The sequence below is a fragment of the Eubalaena glacialis genome, chromosome 15, assembly GCF_028564815.1.
Source record: "Eubalaena glacialis isolate mEubGla1 chromosome 15, mEubGla1.1.hap2.+ XY, whole genome shotgun sequence".
Classification (NCBI taxonomy): domain Eukaryota; kingdom Metazoa; phylum Chordata; class Mammalia; order Artiodactyla; family Balaenidae; genus Eubalaena; species Eubalaena glacialis.
In genome coordinates, this window is record NC_083730.1 from 26443429 (window position 1) to 26462385 (window position 18957).

Sequence of the window (18957 nt, forward strand, 5' to 3'; positions counted from 1 at the left end):
TTTCAAGTGCATATGGAACATTCTCAAGGATAGATCACATGCTAGGCCACAAAACAAGCCTCGATAAATTTATGAAACTTGAAATCATATCATGCATCTTTTCCAACCACAACACTGTGAGACTAGAAATCAACTATAAGAAAAAACCTGCAAAAAACACAAACACGTGGAGACTAACAATATGTTACTAAACAACCAATTATTCACTGAAGAAGTCAAAGAAGAAATAAAAAAATACCTGGAAACAAATGAAAATACAACAATCCAAAACCTATGGGACACAGCAAAAGCAGTCCTAAGAGGTAAGTTTATAGTGATACAAGCTTACCTCAGGAAACAAGAGAAATCTCAAATAAACAGCCTAACTTTACACCTAAAGAAAGTAGAAAAAGCAGAACAAACAAAACCCAAAGTTAGTAGAAGGAAATAAATGACAAAGATCAGAACAGAAATAAATGAGACTAAAAAAATAGAAATGATCAATGAAACTAAGAGCTGGTTCTGAGAAAAGATAAACAAAATGATAAACCTTTAGCCAGACTCATCAAGAAAAAAAGAGAGAGGGCCCCAATTAATAAAGTTATAAATGAAAAAAAGAGAAATTACAACCAAAATCACAGGAGTGCAGAAGATCATACGAGATTGCTACAAAAAACCATATGCCAATAAAATGGACAACCTAGAAGAAATGGACAAATTTCTAGAAATGTACAATCACCCAAGACTGAATCAAAAAGAAACAGAAAATATGAACAGATCAATTACCAGTAATGAAATTGAATCAGCAATTTAAAAACTCCCAACAAACTGAAGTTCAGGACCTGATGGCTTTGCAGGTGAATTCTAGCAAACATTTAGAGAAGAGTTAACACCTATCTTTCTCAAACTATTTCAAAAAAATCGCAGAGGAAGGAACACTTCCAAACTCATTCTATGAGCCCAGCATCACCCTAATACCAAAACCAAACAAAGATATCACGCACACGCAAAAAAGAAAACTACAGGCTAATATCACTGATGAACATATATGCAAAAATTCTCAAAAAAATATATTAGGAAACCAAATCCAACAATACATTAAAAGGATCATACAACATGATCAAATGGGGTTTAACTCAGGGATGCAAGGATGGTCTAATATCTTCAAATCAACAATGTGATACACTAAATTAACAAACTGAAGAATGAAAACCATATGATTATTTCAACAGATGCAGAAAAAGCCTTTGACAAAATTCAACATTCATTTATGATAATACCTCTCCAGAAAGTGGGCATAGAGGGAACGTACCTCAACATAATAAAGGCCATATATGATAAGCCCACAGTTGACATCATAGTCAACAGTGAAAAGCTGAAATTACTTCCTCTAAGATCAAGAACAAGACAACGATGCCCACTCTCACCACTTTTATTCAACATAGTATTGGAAGTCCTAGCCACAGCAATTAGATAAGAAAAAGAAATAAAAGGAATCCAAATTGGAAAGGAAAAATTAAAACTGTCACTGTTTGCAGATAACATGATACCACACATAGAAAATCCTAAAGACTCCACCAAAAAACTATTAGAGCTCATCAATGATTTTGGTAAAGTTGCAGGATACAAAATAATAGAAAGAAAACTGTTGCATATCTATACACTAACAATGAATTATCAGAAAGAGAAATTAAGGAAACAATCCCACTTATATTCACATCAAAAAGAATAAAATACCTAGGAGTAAACTTACCTGAGGAGATAAAAGATCTATGCTTGGAAAACCATGACACTGATGACAGAAATTTAAGATGACACAAACAGATGGAAAGATATACCAAGTTCGTGGATTGGAAGAATTAATATTGTTAAGATCACCATACTACCCAAGGCAATCTAAGATTCAATGAAATCCCTATTAAAATACCAATGGTGTTATTCACAAAATTAGAACAAATAATTTAAAATTTGTATGGAAACACAAAAGACCCCAAATAGCCAAAAGAGTCTTGAGAAAGAAGAACAGAGCTGGAGGAATCATGTGCCCTGGCTTCAGACTATACCACAAAGCTACAGTAATCAAAACAGTATGCTACTTGTACATAAACAGACACATAGATTAATGGAACAGGATAGAGAGCCCAGAAATAAACCCATGCACTTACGGTCAATTAATCCACAATAAAGGAGGCAAGAGTATACAATGGAGAAAAGACAGTCTCTTCAATAAGCGGTGCTGGAAAACTGGACATATACATGTAAAAGAATGAAATTAGAACATTATCTAATACCATATACGAAAATAAACTCAAAATGGATTAAAGACCTAAATGTTAAGTCTGGATACTATAAAACTCATAGAAGAAAACATAGGCAGAACACTGTTTGACAGAAATCACAGCAATATTTTTTTGGATCTGTCTCCTGAAGCAAAGGACATAAAAGAAAAAATAAACAAATGGGACCTAATTAAACTTAAAAGCTTTTGCACAGCAGAGGAAACCATTGACAAAATGAAAAAGACAACCTACAGAATGGAAGAAAAATTTGCAAACGATATGACCACTAAGGGGTTAATATCCAAAATATATAAACAGCTCATACAACTCAATCTCGAAAAAAAAACAAACCTGATTTTAAAATGGGCAGAAGGGGGGCTTCCCTGGTGGCACAGTGGTTGAGAATCTGCCTGCTAATGCAGGGGACACGGGTTCGAGCCCTGGTCTGGGAAGATCCCACATGCCGCGGAGCAACTAGGCCCGTGAGCCACAGTTACTGAGCCTGTGTGTCTGGAGCCTGTGCTCCGCAACAAGAGAGGCCGCGATAGTGAGAGGCCCGCGCACCGCGATGAAGAGTGACCCCCGCTTGCCGCAACTAGAGAAAGCCCTCGCACAGAAATGAAGACCCAACACAGCCAAAAATAAATAAATAAAAATAAAATAAAATAAAATAAAACGGGCAGAAGGTCTGAACAGACATTTTTCCAAAGAAGACATACAGATGGCCAACAGGCAGATGAAAATATGCTTAATATCGCTAATCAAACACACTCTGACCCTTTGTCCCATGCATAGGAAGGGCTCCAGGACTCATGCCCATAGAGTAATTCCTGCTAGGGCCAGACTCCAGTTCCAGGAGGGTGGATAGCTGCCTCTCACCAGTGTAGTATTTGTTTTGTGGATTTGAGCAAGACTGGGCCACCAAAAAGGTGCAGACATGCTGATTTGAGGTGACTCTTATGGATACAGGATGAGTCTGGGGCTCTGGGCAACTGGTGGTCCACTGCTGACCCCTGGGCTTGAGCTGTGTATGCGGGTTGGCACAACAGCTCTCATCCTTATGTAATCAGACCATGGTGCTGCTGTTGGTCTATAGCACCCACCCAAGGGCTGCAGGTCTGGTGGCAGGCATCCTTTACTCCAGGTGTCCCTACCCTGGCACCCAACCCAGTCACCCTGCACCCTCACTAGGCTCTGTGCCATGGGTCAGGCAATCCTCCAGCAGTGGCAGTGGCCATTTCCTCTGATGGCTTCTGAGACCACTTTTCCACAATGCTTATGGGCTTTTCTCATCAATGTCCTCTCTTACCTCCAACTGATGTGGCGATGTCATGCCTTTTCAGGTTGGTATTAAGACATGTTGGACAAAGGTATGACGTTCCTTGCATAAGTATTCCTCTCTTCTCACCCCACCTGCAGGCTCCTCACCCATCCTTACCACTGGCAGCAGTCTGTAGAAAGCAGGAGATGTTAGTTTTCTAGGGCTGCTGTAACAAATTACCATAAATGTAGTGTTTGAAAGACAACAGAAATTTATTTTCTTACAGTTCTAGAGGCCAGAGTCTTGAAATCAACATGTCAGCAGGTTTGGTTCTTCCTGGAGGTTCTGAGTGAGAGTCTGTTCCAGGCTTCTCTCTTAGCTTCTGGGTTGCCAGCGATCCTTGCTGTTCCTTGGTTTATAGATGAATTATTCCAATCTCTGCCTCCATCTTCACATGGCATTATCCCCTGTGTGTCTCTGTGTCTCCAAATTTCCCTTTCCTTATAAGAATACTATTTATTAGATTTAGGGCCCACCCTAATCCAGTGTGACCTTATCTTAACTTGATTATATTTTTAAAAACACTATTTCCAACTAAGGTCATATTCACAAGTTCCGGGTGGATATGAATTTTAGGGGGACACTATCCAACCCAGTATACAGGGATTTGGTCAATATTCAAAGAGGTCACATTCTAGGAATGCAGTGATTATAGTCTAAAGAATTTAAGAGAAAACATGGGTGGGAGATGTGTTGTTTTATGTTTATACTACATAATCCCAAATGGTAAATTTAACATGATCTGGAAATGAGTGATGGCTCACATTTTCCTGTTTACGCTGGGTAAGAGGTCCTCATCAACAAAGCACAATAACAACTTTTGAGAGTGTTATTGTGTCAACAAAGCACAATAACAATTTTTGAGAGTCGTTAGAATTCAGTGTTCACAGACTGCAGGATGGATGATGCAACATCATGAGTCGGTGGTATAAAGCAGTGGTCCCCAACCTCTTCAGCATCAGGGACCGGTTTTGTGGAAGACAATGTTTCCACGGACCGGGGTAGGGGGGGACGGTTTCAGGATGATTCAAGCACATTACATTTATTGTGCACTTTATTTCTATAATTATTACATTGTAATATATAATGAAATAATTATACAACTCACCATAATGCAGAATCAGTGGGAGCTCTGACCTTGTTTTCCTGCAACTAGATGGTCCCATCTGGGGGTGATGGGAGACAGTGACACCCTAAGTGTGTTGCTTATGTCCAGTCTACTCTGTAAGATGCAGCTTAATTGTCACTTGCCACTCACTGATAGGGTTTTGATATGAGTCTGCAAGCAACTGATTTATTATGGTCTCTGTGCAGTCAAACCTCTCTGTTAATGATAGTCTGTATTTGCAGCCACTCCCCAGCGCTAGCATCACCGCCTCAGCTCCACCTCGGATCATCAGGCATTAGATTCTCATAAGGAGCGAGCAAACAAGATCCCTTGCATGTGCAGTTCACAGTAGGGTTCCCGCTCCTATGAGAATCTAATGCCACCACTGATCTGACAGGAGCAGAGCTCAGGTGGTAATTCGAGCGATGGGGAGTGGCTGTAAATACAGGTGAAGCTTTGCTGGCTTGACTACAGCTCACCTCCTGCTGTGTGGCCTGGTTCTTAACAGGCCACAGACTGGTACCGATCTGTGGCCTGGGGGTTGGGGACCCCTGGTGTAAAGGAACTGCAGAGGCAAGAAAAACTATAGTGTTTCAATACAAATAGGTTCTGAGGAACCATGGCGTTCTGAGTAACAGTGGTGCTACCCTTTCTCAAGGTGGGAGACATGAAATTAACTAAGAATGGTGCATTTGGCAATAGTAAACAAGAAAGGAAGTGAAAAGGTGATTTTGTGACTTGAACAGGAAGAGGCGGTATCTGGACACTATGAAGAATCTTAATATGCGTCAATGAGACAATAAATAAATATCTCTTCTCTATCCATTATTATACATCTTCATCATTAAATCACTACATGGCACATGGGCCATGGATTTTGTAATGCATTTTAAAAACCAAATTGTTTATGTAGACAGGCACTGCGCAACAAATATTTGCCTGGTGCCCTACACGTCCTGACTAAAAGCAGTCCTCTCCTTCCACACAGCCTCTGAGTAGGGTGAGGGCTCTTGGTTTAATCACATCCTCAGAGTAATTGGCACAGCTCTGACCTGGTGCTTGGCTAACCAAGGGAAATCCCAGTGGGGACCTTGGCTCAGTGATAGGTCACTTCTGAATTCTCATGGGGTGGGGGAGATGGGGCAACGTTTTATATATACATATATATATATACATGTATACATATACATAAAACATTGACTGCTCAGGGAGAGAATGGTTGAAGGAAAGGAAGTAATACTATGGCATTTTGCAACATTTGAGGTAACTAGCAAATTGTTTCTCTGATCCTCATAGATTTAGACTGAATCATCTCTAAGAATTGTCCTTAGAAGCTGTGTGTGTGTGGGGGGGAGGAGGGAGTGTGCATTTGTGCACACTTGTATCGACAATTACTCACCGAACAGGTGGGAAGAATACACAGGCACCCCCGCAGCTGTGACTGCTGGGGAGATCCCGAAGGAGGCTGGACTAACCTGGGGACCTCATGTGCCCTGATTTGCTTGGTTGTTCTGTCATACTTGGGGTGCTGATGGCCATCATCAGAAGTCCTGCTGGTGATCACCCACCTACCCCAGAGCCTCACTTCAGGTGTCTTGACTGACTGAGGCTTGGGGAAATGTATGTGTGGAGGGGGACAGGGAAGGGATCCTAGGGAAAACTCCTTCCCTGAGGTTAGGGGCTGGTTCTCCTCAGGAGAGGCTCATCAAAGGGTCATCCCACAAAGTCCTGAAAGCCAGGGAGCCAGGTTAGAAAGGGGGTGCACCGTCAAGGGACTCACTGTGGAGGGTTGAACCCCTGGTTGCTTATGGAGGAAGTCACATGTCATGCACAACTGCAAGTTGTCCAAACTTACATTTTAATTCCCTTGAGCTACCTCAACATTTTATTAAATTGTTACCCAGTAGAGCCTTTGTAGCCCCTGGTGTGGCAAACAGAAAAACTAGTGGGTCTGAGGAGCATGGCTTGCCTACACCAGCTTCTTCCTGGGGGGTGCTGGGGGACATAGCAGCCTCTTGAGGGAGATGGTAACTGGAGTTTTGGGTCAGGAGCTAAAGGGCAAGGTGGACCATGGCCACACTGGGAGCAGAAGGAGGTACGCTGGACACGGAGGAAGAACTTCCAGAGGAACTGAAAGCAGAACTTCCATATCCTCAATAGTTTCTAGAGTAAGCTGGTCCCTGGAAGGAAGTGGTGGTTTTTGCACTCCCTTGCAGATGTGGATTACACATTTTAAAAAATCAAGGATTAACTGGTTATCTCTGGTGGGTGATTACAGATGGGTTTAATTTTTTTCTGTGTTTTCTTTGGCTCTGTTAAAGAAAACATTATTCTGACACTTGTTAAAATGGTAAGGAAGATTTTATTCAAGACTATTGCAAAAAGAGTATTGCAACAGGGAAGAGAGATGAGGCGCAACAAGGAAAAGTGGGGATTTATAGCCAAGGAAGGGTGGGAGTCGGTGGATGGAAAATTACTAAGAAGAGACATCAAGGGTAGGTAGTAAACTGACCTAGCAGGATTCTTGCCAAAGGCAGGCCTTGGTCAGATATCAAGGGTGGGGGGTGAGGAATTTGATCAGATATCAAGGGGGATCAGATTTGAAGGATGGTGGAGGGGGGGCGGGGGGGCGGGGTTCTCACTAAGTTGATTTAGCAGAATTCTTGCTACAACTGGATTAGGCAGGCCCTAAGGGCGAGGCCTCATGAAAAAGAGGGCTGAGAGGAGCCCGTCTAAAGTTTGGTGAGGGAGAGAACGTTTGTAACCTCATATGGGTCGTAAATGTATAGCCACTTAAATAAGAAATGAAAACTGAGAAAATTTCTTTTTTTAATTAAAAAAAAACACCCTCCTAAGAGATATGAGAACTGAATGCAATGTGTAATCCTGGACTGGAATCTGATCAGAATTAATTTAGTTTTCTTTTTTTTTTTTTTTTGCCATTATTGAGAAAACTGGCAAAACCTAAATAAATATGGTTTAGATTAGAAAATAGCATTGATGGAAATTTCCTGATTTTGATTATTACATAAGAGAATGTCCTTCTTGTTAGAAAACACTCATTGAAGAATTTATCAGTAAAGGAGCATATCTTCAGCTTACTCTCCAACGGTTTAGGAAAAAATACTATGTATATTTAGAGAGGCAGCAGGATAAAGCAAACATGGGAAATGTTTGCATCTGGAGAATCTGGGTGAAGGTATATGGTAATTCTTTTTATTTCTCTTTATTTTTTTATATATACATAAATATATTTTCTAAGTGAAATATAAAAAAGGGTATATGGTAATTCATTATATTATGTTTGTAACTTTTCTGAAAACCTGAAATTATTTTAAAATAAAAATTTAAAAAGAGAGAAAGCGTGTGTGTGAATCCAAACTTAAAGGACTGAATCAAATGCCACCCTTTCCAGGAAGTTCCTCTCAACTGAGATTGCACCTTGCCCAACCTGCCTTGTGGTAACACAGACCGTTGTTTTCTTGAAATTCTCTTTAGCCTCTTTTCCTTAAAGGCTCTTACCTCTTTTCTCTTCTAGAGGCAGCACTGCAGGATGGGCCGCTGATGGATTCCCGAACTCACAAACCTGGGTCCCAAAGGTGTCTCTGCCACTTCCCAGCTTCGGGACCTTGTTCATCACCATTGCTATTGATTTCAGACTTCTCATCTATAAATGGTCATAACAAAATGCATCGCACACAGTTGTCCTGAGGAACATATAACAATGCATGCCATGATTCTGATTCTAGAAATAGCTCTGTAAATGTTAATTCTCTCCTTTTCTTTTCTCTTGAATCAGCCTCTCACCACCCTTGGGGCATAGATAAATATTTGAACCCAATTCTCAGATAATTTCTGAAAAATTTATTCCAATAACTAATATTGCCAATTTACAATGCACAGTGCTTGATCCACAGTAGCCCCTTAATGAATGCTGTTCACGAGGTAATACTTGCCCACACCTTTTCTCATCTGGTCATCCCAGCATCCCTAAGGTGTAGAAAAGTCCCCATTCTTATCTCCTTTTGATAGATTTGGAAATGGAGGCACTGAGGAGTTGAATAACATGCTTTTCTAGGTTACATGGCTGTTAAAGAGGAAAGTCTGGCACGAGCCAATAAATCCTATTATTTATGGCAAAGTTTACAGTTGCACTTCCATATAAACAAGTAAATTGCAAGTGAGTCTTACAAAGTGCACTGGATATCTCTCTGTATGTGTTACCCTGCTTACTTCACCATTCTAAAATAACTTTGCATTCATTCGGTTTATCAATCTTTAATGAGCACCCATCAGGTGCCAAGTGTGTGTTAGGCACTGAGGATACCAAGATGGGTAAGGAGCTCAAAGTCTTGTTGGAAAAAAGACAACTGAATAAAAATCGTGAACACGGTGTAATAGCTGCTCTCTTTAAAAATATTCCATAATATCACTAATGCAGACCATTCTCATCCTGATTGCTCTTAAATTTATAAAACTTTTGCCTGTGGTGATTAGGTTCAGAAGACCTGTGGCTCACTGTCTAGAACATGGAACCTTCCTCCACAGCTCATAACATGGAAAGCCATTCAGTGATCCCCAGCTATTGAACACCTGCTCTGAGCCAGCTGTACCCAGAGAAGGGAGGACAACCTTTCCTATTTAGAGGCATTTCTAATTTAGTACCCACATCCCTCTTTTCTTAAACAAAACACCCTTTTCTTGGCCATGGCTGCCCTCACTCCCCGCACTGCACTCCTTTCATCTGCAGGTGTCTTGCAGGGCTCACATCCCCCAGGTACTCCCTAAATTCACCCCCATGCTTCTGGCTTAGAAGCTTGACCACATCAGCTGGGTCAGTAGTCCTCCAAATGGCTGAAGACCCTTTAATGAAAGGAAGTGAGGCAGACAACCTAATTTAGCAGGGAGACAGACAACCTAATTTGGGAGGGCAAAGGCTCCCAGGGCTGCTTAAAGCAAGGATGTTATTTTGCTTTAGCTACTTGGAAGTCTGACATCCTGAATCTGAAAATCTTAGTTTCCACAACAGACTTCCCTAGACTTCTTCAAACTGCCTTTGAACAGTCTGGATAAGCTGGTTGTTCAAACTGTCAAATAAATGCTGTTTTCTTATTAGGAAAAGCCAGGCCTCTCTGTCCAGTGAAACATGATGTACACAACCGTACGTTTCAGCTCACCCTTTCATGTTTGTGCCTAGATTTCCGCTGTCACATCCTATTCCAGAGCCTTTTCCCTTGTTTTCATTACACCCAAGTGGTGCCATGAAATGTGCATTTATTACACGAACGAATGAAACGATGAAAATTTCTAGTGAGCAACACTGGTAAGAAGCGCCAAGCAAAAGGTCCACAAATTTATTTTCGTGAATCCTGTAAAGGATGCCATCGAGTATCTTCAACAGTCAGAGACACTAAGCAGACAGCAGCAGTCCCACTGTCCGTTCATTAGTCGATGGCCAGAATGGAAACAGGAGGGAGAGATTGGCTTTCTCGCCTGTCCTGGGCGCCTCGCACGGCTCAGGTAAGCGCAGTCCCTGTAAGACTTTGAGGACCGAAAACTTCGCCGCCTTTGAAGAAAGAGTCCCGGAGAGGATCCGCTGACATAAGAGGGTACAGTCGCAGAGGTCGGGCAAGCCACGGCGGGCAAGGGTTTCTATGTCTGCAGGGAGTGAGGAAGGCGGGAGTTGTAAAAAGGTAGAGCGCCAGTGTGCCCCGGCCTGCTGGTGGCCGGAACGTCTGCCGAGGAGTCGCCTAGCCCGCGACAGTTCACGCCTTCGCTCCTGGACCGAGACCCCCTCCTCTTCCCTCGGATGGGCCCTTTGCGCTGTCCATCACCGCTCGGCGCTTGCAGCGCTTCCCACCGAGACTCTCCAGCGGGTACAGTATCCGCGGAGGCGGGGCTTGGAGGGACCGGGTGGAGTCAAGTCCTTCTAGTGCCCGCCCTTTGGCTGCGTAGCTGGGTGATTGGATGCTTCTGAAGGCCGCCTTCCAGGCAGTCCAGGCGAGTGACGGGTGGCCCGAGGCCGGTCCCTGGCGCGCGCTGTGCAGCTTGCGGGGTACCCTGGCCGGCGAGCGGCTGGGGGCCCGGCGCCCGAGCGGCCTCCAGGGCGGGGAGGCCCGCAGGGATTTGGGAGCCCTGGAGTGCTGCGCGCCTGTGGTTTCTTGTGTCGGAGAGGTGTCTTTCTGAGCTCTCTGGAATTCCGAGAGCATTTGGGAAACTTCTCGCCCCCACTCCTTGCTCCCTACTTTCGGTTGGAAAAGCAGTTGCTGAGTTGTTTTATTTCCTCCCCCAATCGGACTCTGTAAAAATAGCCGTGCGCCGGGGCGACCGAGCCAAGCTCTGCCGCCCCGGTGTCCTGGGCCGGGTGTGGACCTAAAAATACCCGGCGGTCTGGAGCCTGTGCTCCGGGTGCCGGCGGGTCCGGCCGGGCCGCAGAGGGCGTCTGGAGACCGGAGAAACGGCGGCCGCCTGGCCCCTCGCCTCGGCCGGGGCTGTCCCTTTAAATCCTGGAGGAGGCAAAGAGAAAAAAGAAAGAAAAAAGACGCGGAGCCCCGAGCGGAGGGTGGCTCTGCCAGGCCCCCCACTCCGCCCCCGCGCCGCGGCCTGACTGCCGCCCGCCGCCGGCGCGGGTCCTGGGCGCCCCCAGCAGCGCCGCCCCCAGCCACAGTTACTGTCAAAATAGAAATTAATTGGAGCCGAGGAGGAGGTTGAGACGCAGCAAGTGCATGTGTGGCAGGGCGGGGAGCGGGTGCAGGGGAGGGGGCGGGCGCGCGAGAGAGGCGACCTCAGACATCCGGGCCCTTTAGCCCAGTGCGCACCCCGAGCCGCTGGCGCGGGCAGCGCGGGCGCCGGGCGCGGGGCGCAGGGCTGACAGCAGCGGCGCGGGAGGCGGGGCACGAGGAGGGCGGAGGCGCGGAGCGGGGAGGGAGGAGCTGCCGCGCGCCCGCCACTGCCGCTCGGCTCCACACAGCCGGCGCAGCCCAGCCACGAGACTCTGACAGCCGAGCGGCCCGCGCAGCTCCGGCGCACAGGGACGGACGGCGGCGAAGGCGGACGCGAGGACAGCGGCCGGCGCCAAGTGCAGGAGGCGCGCGGGTCCGGCGGCGCGCAGAGGTGAGTGGCTTCGCGTGCCGGGCTGGGGCATCGACTGCCAGGGTCGCGGTCTCCACCGCATCTCGGCTGCTGAGGCGGGTCGGGGGTCGCGGGGCTCCCGGAGGGTGGCTCCGCATCGCAGGCGCCGGGGAGCGATCTCCCGGGCTGTTGCTAGGAGGCCGGCGGTCCGCGCACCCTGGGGCGCAGGCTGGGGCAGGGGCGCCCCCGGCGCGGCGGGCAGGAGGCGGGGGGCTGTGGTGGCTATTCAGGGGCTCCGTTCGGCAGCCATGCAACGGGAGGAGGCGGGAGGAGGGAGGGAGGAGGGGAGAGCCAGCGAAGAGCGAGCCAGCGAGCGGGCGCCGCGCCTCCTGGCTGGCACCGCGGCCCGGAGCGAAGTGGCGCGCGGGGCTGGAAGGGAACTTCTACGGGCGCGTGCGGCCCCGGGCTCGGCGGCGCCTTTGGGCCCGGGCGGGGCGGGTCTGTCGGCAGCCACAGGTGGTTTCTGCCAAAACTTTTACCGCACTTCTGCCGGGAAGGCGCGGGAATATTTTGGAGAGTGGCGGTTTCTTGAGACTTTGGCACCCGCATTGAGGTCTTATCTTGAAGATTGGGAAAGGGACTGGAAAGTCTGGGACCCGGCATCTCGCGATGCGCCTCAAGGGCGTCGTAGCGGTCCCTGCTCGAGGTGGTGTCTTTGCAGGATCCTGAGACCCATGCTGCTGTCCAGTTGGGAAGTTGCGGGAACTGGGAGCACTCAACGGTTCCTCTGTGCCTCGGGAAAGTTAAGCGAAGGCCGGCCCGGTACCTGTCGCCCGCAAGGGTCAGCACAAAGTCTCTTCCTAGCGACGCGCACGGGAACCGGGCGCGTCTTCGCTCATGGTGTGCGCATCTCCTGGTCCTTTGAAAGCGAATCGTCTCCGGCCGCTGTGTTGCTTTGTTATTAGGGCTGCTTCTTTGATTTCATTAGGAAGAAAGCCAGGAGGAGCCAAAGAAAAGAGAAGCGGCAACAACTCCCGTTTCCTTTGAATCCAGCCGCGGGGGCTGGTACCCAAGCCGAGGTGTGGAGGGTCCAGGACCGAGGGGAGCCAGGAGTCTGTGGCTTGTGCTGCCTGCCCAGGGAGCCTCGCTGGACCATTCTCCAGGCGAGGGCTGGGGTTTCTGGGGCCTCCGGGACGGAAAGAGCGATGACGGTGGGAAGGGAAGACCCTCACAAGAGGAAGATGTGCCTTGGTCAGCTCTGGGAGAGAGGCTCTGAGAAATCCAGTGGTTTGGCCCTGTTCCTCATTGGCCAGGTTGACAAATCCAGGGCAGCGGAGGTTAGCACCACCCGGGTAGCTCCATCCTGGGCTGAAAGAAATCATTATTCCCAGAATGGGTCTGATATCCGGGTGTTGCAAGTCGGTACAGAACTGCATGGGAGTTGGAAACACTCAGTCCTTCATTCTGGCTGGTTCTGTTCCCACTCCTTATTCCCCTAGCCCCAGCAAGTACCTGAGCAGAAAGCATGTCCTTTGCTTTAAAGGAAGTCACAGAATTTTGGAGCTGAAAGAGACCCTAGAAATATTAAAGAGTGCTCATTTTACAGAGGAGCAGATTCAGGCCCGAGGAAGGAAAGTGACCTGCCACAGTGGTTAGAGGCCCAGGGAGACCAGAAATGACATCAGCCTCCCAGACCAGGGTGGAGAGAGTTCCCTCAACAAGGCCTTGTAGGGCCTGAGATCAGAAATGCCACTCCCACACCCCAAGCCCATCATGGGCTCATTATCTGGTACTTTCTACATCCATGCCTGCCAGCTAATTTCCTGTCCTCTGCCCTTGGCTTAAAAAAATCAGAACTGTCACTGCAGATTTCCAGTCTGACACTATCCCAACTTTTCCTGCTCCCTCCTCACCCCAAATTCCTCAAACTCCTTTTGTAACATAATGTGGCTTGATTAGCCAAGATGAGTTTGCAGCTTGTCTCACTGTGAGGCACCCACTTTCCGTAGGATGCCAGAACTCTGTTTTCCTGGTAATTAGGTTTTACAGATATTTTTGAAAGGGAGCCCAATTCTGGATCAATCACACTTGGGCACAAATGCTGTGCTGTTGTGGATACTAAATGAGAAAGATGAGCAATTATCTGGGGGTGTTGGAATAAATGTTGTTATGGGTATTTGACACAGCTATTAGACATCAATGAGTGGGTTTTCCGTAAATGTTTTTTACGTTGTATTTTATTGAGCAAACAAAGTGTCTTAATTAAAAAGAACTGCGAGTTGGCCACTTAAATTTTAGCCACTTGTTTCTTACCAGTGTGTATGGGCAGGAAGGATCTGAGTGATAAACAGAATGATTGTTAAGAGAACTTTTTTCCTGAACCTAAATATTCTAGGGTAATGCTTATTCTTCAGTCTAAAATGTCATGTACGGTCCAGCAGAACCGTATTAAATCAAAATAATTCTGGATGTGGTGTGTGTCAATCTGTATTAGTCAGAAATGACTTATAAGAGAGAACATTTTGTAAGTTTTATGCTTTCAAGGGCACGCAGTATCAAGAATTCAAGGCAAATGCAGTGTCACCGAGCATAATTCTTCTCTCATGAACAGATAAGAATCAATGTCCCCATAGCTGTGCTTGGGGCTCCTGGAGAAGAAACCAAGATCTGGTATCTTCATGACAATACGATGTTATAGTTTGACACTGCCTTTTCACTTTCATTGCATGCTAATCTCATAGGTAACTCATAGTTCATAGTTCATCTCTTAACAGATAGGGAAACCAAGGCAGAGAGAGGGGAGAATGTTATTGCTGTAACTCCATTCACTACAGTAACATACTCTGAGCATGCAGCTTGGGGTTTCTGGGCCGACCAGGGTGAAAGAGTCCCCCTAATAATATTGCGACCCCCCAGCCCTCTCCAGCACTGAAGTCACAAAGGGGTTTAGAGGTGTGGCAGGGTTACAGTGACAGTTCATGGGCGGCCACTCACTCCCATGGGGGCCTGAAGGGCTGCGTTCTCCACCCTGACTGTGGGTGAGCCATTTCCCTCCCTCTTCCAGAAGGCTGTGGGAACTTGGGCGAGGAGGGACCAGCTGGCTGAGGCTGGGGCGGGGGTGTGGGATCTGTGCCTGTGGAGGGCTGAAGGAGTCCAGGCTATTTATAACCCCTCCTCCCCTCCTGGGAGGAAGAGACTCAAGGGTCTGGAACCAGGCTTGGCGCTGACTTCTCCCCAGGATGGCTGTGCCCACTGGAAGAAAACCTGCCACCCACTGCATGGCGGGGGCTGGAGTGAACCCTGACCTGAGTGGAGGGGCCCCGCGGGGCTTCTGGCAACTTCAGCTGCTCTGGGGGATCTGGGATACAAGCATTCAGCAAACAAAAAGCACCCCTAGAGCCAGTGTGGGTGCTTTTTCTCAGTCACTGACCCCCCATTTGCACAAAATGAGGCGCACCCCAGAAACCTCACAGGGTAGAGCTTAAGGACCCGCTCAAGTGGGGGTAACTTGCTTCTCTGAATAATGGCAACGATGATTTTTATGCAGGAGGAGATTCTGAAAGCCACAAATCAGACGTGGCTCCCTCTGACCGTGAGCTGTGGCATCTGTTCGGTACTGGTTGTGGAGGTCTGAGGCGTGCAGCCAGAGCTCTTTCCCTCCTCCCCACTCCTTCCCCAGACTAGTCCCCTTTGGTCCCCCTCACCTCCCACTCTTCAAGCCAACACTAAAACCCTCCTTTGTCTTCAGATACATAGTACCTGCCATCCCACCGAGTACAGCTTCATTCCTGAGACTGGGGTATTTTCTTCCTGGGTCAGTGGAGGGAGGAATGGGGGTGGGGGGGCGGGCAGAGGAAGCAGGCGGGGCACTGAGCTTGTCTCTCTGTTTAACCCCTTGGAGTGAATTAATCCACCCTTCAGAACCATGTCAGGCGCTCACAGCAGGTTTCACCAGGAGGCCTACCTGGAGAGGTGGGTGCTGGGCAGCTCCTGGCCAACGGTGGTGCCCTGAGAGCCTGGGGCAGCTTTTGGGGGCGGGGCTTGTGTTGCTCATCATCACACCCTCAGCGCCCACCGCAAGGCCTGGGCACGGAAGATGTTTGCTGAACGCACACCGAGGGCTGGGCATGGGTGGATGGGTGGACCGCAGTCAGGCTTGCTCCTTCGTTGCCATTAGCTGTGTTCCTTGGTGCTGTGAAGGGGGTGTTGGCAGGGCAAGGATCTAGAAGCGGAGTGTGGATGAGAAGAGATGGGGTTCCATGGGCATTTTGAGAGCCCCAAGTCAAGCTGATTGCCTGTCTGGGATGATGGGAATCCTGTCATCAATTCGACTGATAGCGTTGCATTCCTGCTCTGAGGGCTGTCACAGCACAACCCAGCCTCACAAAGCCACAGCGGGACTCTCCTCTAGTGAGGCAGGTGGGCCGCTCCTGTGCTACCCTCCTGTGGGCTCTCTGGGGTCTGGCCCCTGCCTGCCTCTCTGACCCTCCTCCACTCCCTGTACTCCAGCCACCTGGCTCTTTTTTGTTCCTTGAACACACGGAGCTCACGTGTTTCTCCTTGTCCGTTCTCCTGTCTGCAAGGCCCTTCCTGCAAATCTTCCCACAGCTGGCTTCACCTTGTCATTAGATCTCAACTGAAACAGCCTGGTAATACGTTCGTCATAGCGTTCCAATCTATCTGGGATAGAAACTTGATTCTCCTGCTGTCTATTGTCAGCCTCCCCCACTAGAATGTAAGCTCCAAGAAGGCAGGGAGCTTGTCTGTTTTGCTCCCCATTGTATCCCCAACCCCAGAACAGTGCCTGGCATGTGGCAGTGGCTGAGGAAATAGTTGGTGAGTGCTATGCTCATTAGTGCTAGGGGGTGTATGAAGATGAATCAGCCAGGGGCCCTGCCCTCGGGATCTCTTTAGCTTAGAGGTGGATATAAAGCTTGTTCATACTCACTCTGATGTGTGGCAGGAAGGGAAGCTGGCATTCGAGAGATACAGCCCAGGAGGGCTATGGTCTAGCAGTGTTAGCCCTGATTCGACAAGGCTGGTTGGCTTAGGTGGAGGGGTCTTCTTTCAGGTGTTTTGTTATGAGTTGGGGACCTCGGGAAGCTGAGCCACTTCCAGCACTGAAGTTCCTCCAGCTTGCTTGGCTGCCACCTCTCTCCCTCTCTCTTCTGTTTATTTACTTCTTTGGTGAGCAAGAGTTCCAAGCATAATGCCATCCTTGGAGAGTTAGGAATGTTGTGTTTTTCCACCAGCTCCATTCATTTGCAGCCTCCTCAGAACAGCTGTGGACAGCTGGCTGCCAGCGTGGATGTGGGGAGAGCTTCTCTTCAGGGCCAAGGGGTACACTCAGCCCTGCAGGAATGGGGAATTTCATTTGTGTTTCACACCCTGCTGATTTCCAAACCCCACTGAAATGGTGCCTGTAAAAACAGATTCATGAGGAAATTAAAAAACTATTAGCATTCAGTTTGCTGCTTATTTTCTGATTATAAAAGCAATAAGGGTTATGATGGAAAATTTGGAAAATATGGAAAGGTGTAAAATTAAAACAGAAAACTGCTTACAACACCCTGATTTTGGAATATTTCCTTCCAGTCTTTTTTCTGTATCCACTAGGACACGCACGCATGTGTGTGTGTGTGTGCGTGTGTGTGTGCATGTGCACACACACAGAGACCTACTCACATATAAATGTATTAAGATTAAATGTTGTTTTCTACAACTTTCAAAACCCATATCATCTTTTAATAGACAGAAGGTTTCTTTTTCTTGGGAGTCTGGAAAATTCCCACTGTGAATCACTGATATTTAGAAGAAAATGTATTTTCCAAGTCTCCTCACTGGTTGAGAATACTTCAGTAAGCTTTACCATCCACAGTTTGAGTTAGGAAATCAGCTCTCCCTCCTGCCCATCCCCAACACTGGATGTGGTTAGAAAGGTACTTCTCACTAAGTACCTCCCTCCGTGACCTTGTTAAGAGCCACTGGTATATGGTGTTGCAAGCTGTCCCTCAATGAGTGTTCTATCACATTTACCAATGCCATCATGCTCTTTAGAAACATATTTTAATGGGTGTGTTGCATTCCTTCACGTAATGTATCATACTTTATTTATCATTACAAAACACAAAACAAAACCCAGTGCCCATTAGCTAATCATTCCTTGACCTACAAATAACAGCAGGAGAATCTTGAGAAATATGAACCAGTATCATTGGATTAGCGTGTTTAGGGCATCACCATTTGCGGAAAACCTTGGTTCCTTCAGAAGCCCAGGGGCTTTGTCACTGTCACTGCTATGCCCATGGTCTAGAAGAACACCCAGCGTGCAGTGGATGCTCACGATATATTTTGCTGAATGAGTGAAATACAGAATACTTCCTGTGGGAGGTGAGACCCTGATTAAGCCCGTTGGTGTCAAGGCTTCTTTTGAGTGTGAGTTTGCTGGAGAAGGAGTGCAGGGCCCTGTGGAGGGGTGGGGGAGAGCATCACCTCCTGGGAAGCAGAGTAGGAAAGGGCAGCATGGGAAGCGGCTTTCTGACTTAATAGTTTTGATTGGTTTTTGGAGGAGGTGAAGTTTAGGTGGAGTCTTGATGTAAGGAGCTAGTGGCACTTAATTCCATGAGACAGGAACTAGAGGGCATCCAGGGAGGAGCAACCTCAAGGTCAAGAGAGCCCCAAGGTCAAGAGAACCTCAAGGTCAAGAGCGCGGGGACAGGTTTGCCAGCCTAGGATGTGGGGTGTAGCCCAACCAGGGAGTAGCTAGAGACAGAGATCCTTCGAACCAGAAGCTCCTCAGGAGCACAGAACCTACTCCCAGGGGAGGATGGGTCCCCAGGGACCATGGGGTCTCCAACCCTGCCTCAGGCAGGTATTGTCCCCATCCTGCAGATGAGGAAACTGAGACACGTGCAGCGGTGGTGAGGAGCATGGGTCTGGAGCTGATCAGACCTGAACCCTATGTCTTGGCCACTTTCTGGTGGTCACCTTGGGCACATTACTTACCCTCTCTAAGCTTTAGTTTCCTTGTCTAGAAAACAGTGATAACCAACTTCATAGGGTGGTTGAGAAAATGGGATGAGATGATACACACAAAGTACTCTGCACAGCTCCTGACAAAAATGAGGGGTCCCCACATGGAAGCCACAATTATTCACGTGTTTTGTGATTTCTATTTCTAACCTGAAGGGAGAGGAGAG

At 47.6% G+C, this 18957-nt stretch overlaps 1 protein-coding gene across 2 annotated transcripts in view; it reads left to right on the forward strand.

Moving 5' to 3' along the window:
• Nucleotides 1–11612: 11612 nt before the first annotated feature.
• The window catches only part of ZBTB7C (zinc finger and BTB domain containing 7C), a 381593-nt gene continuing 374248 nt past the window's right edge, over nt 11613–18957 (forward strand). For both annotated transcript variants that reach the window (XM_061170003.1, XM_061170004.1), the window contains exon 1: nt 11613–11800. The gene's annotated coding sequence lies outside the window, so the exon portion shown is untranslated. The remainder of the gene's footprint in view (nt 11801–18957) is intronic.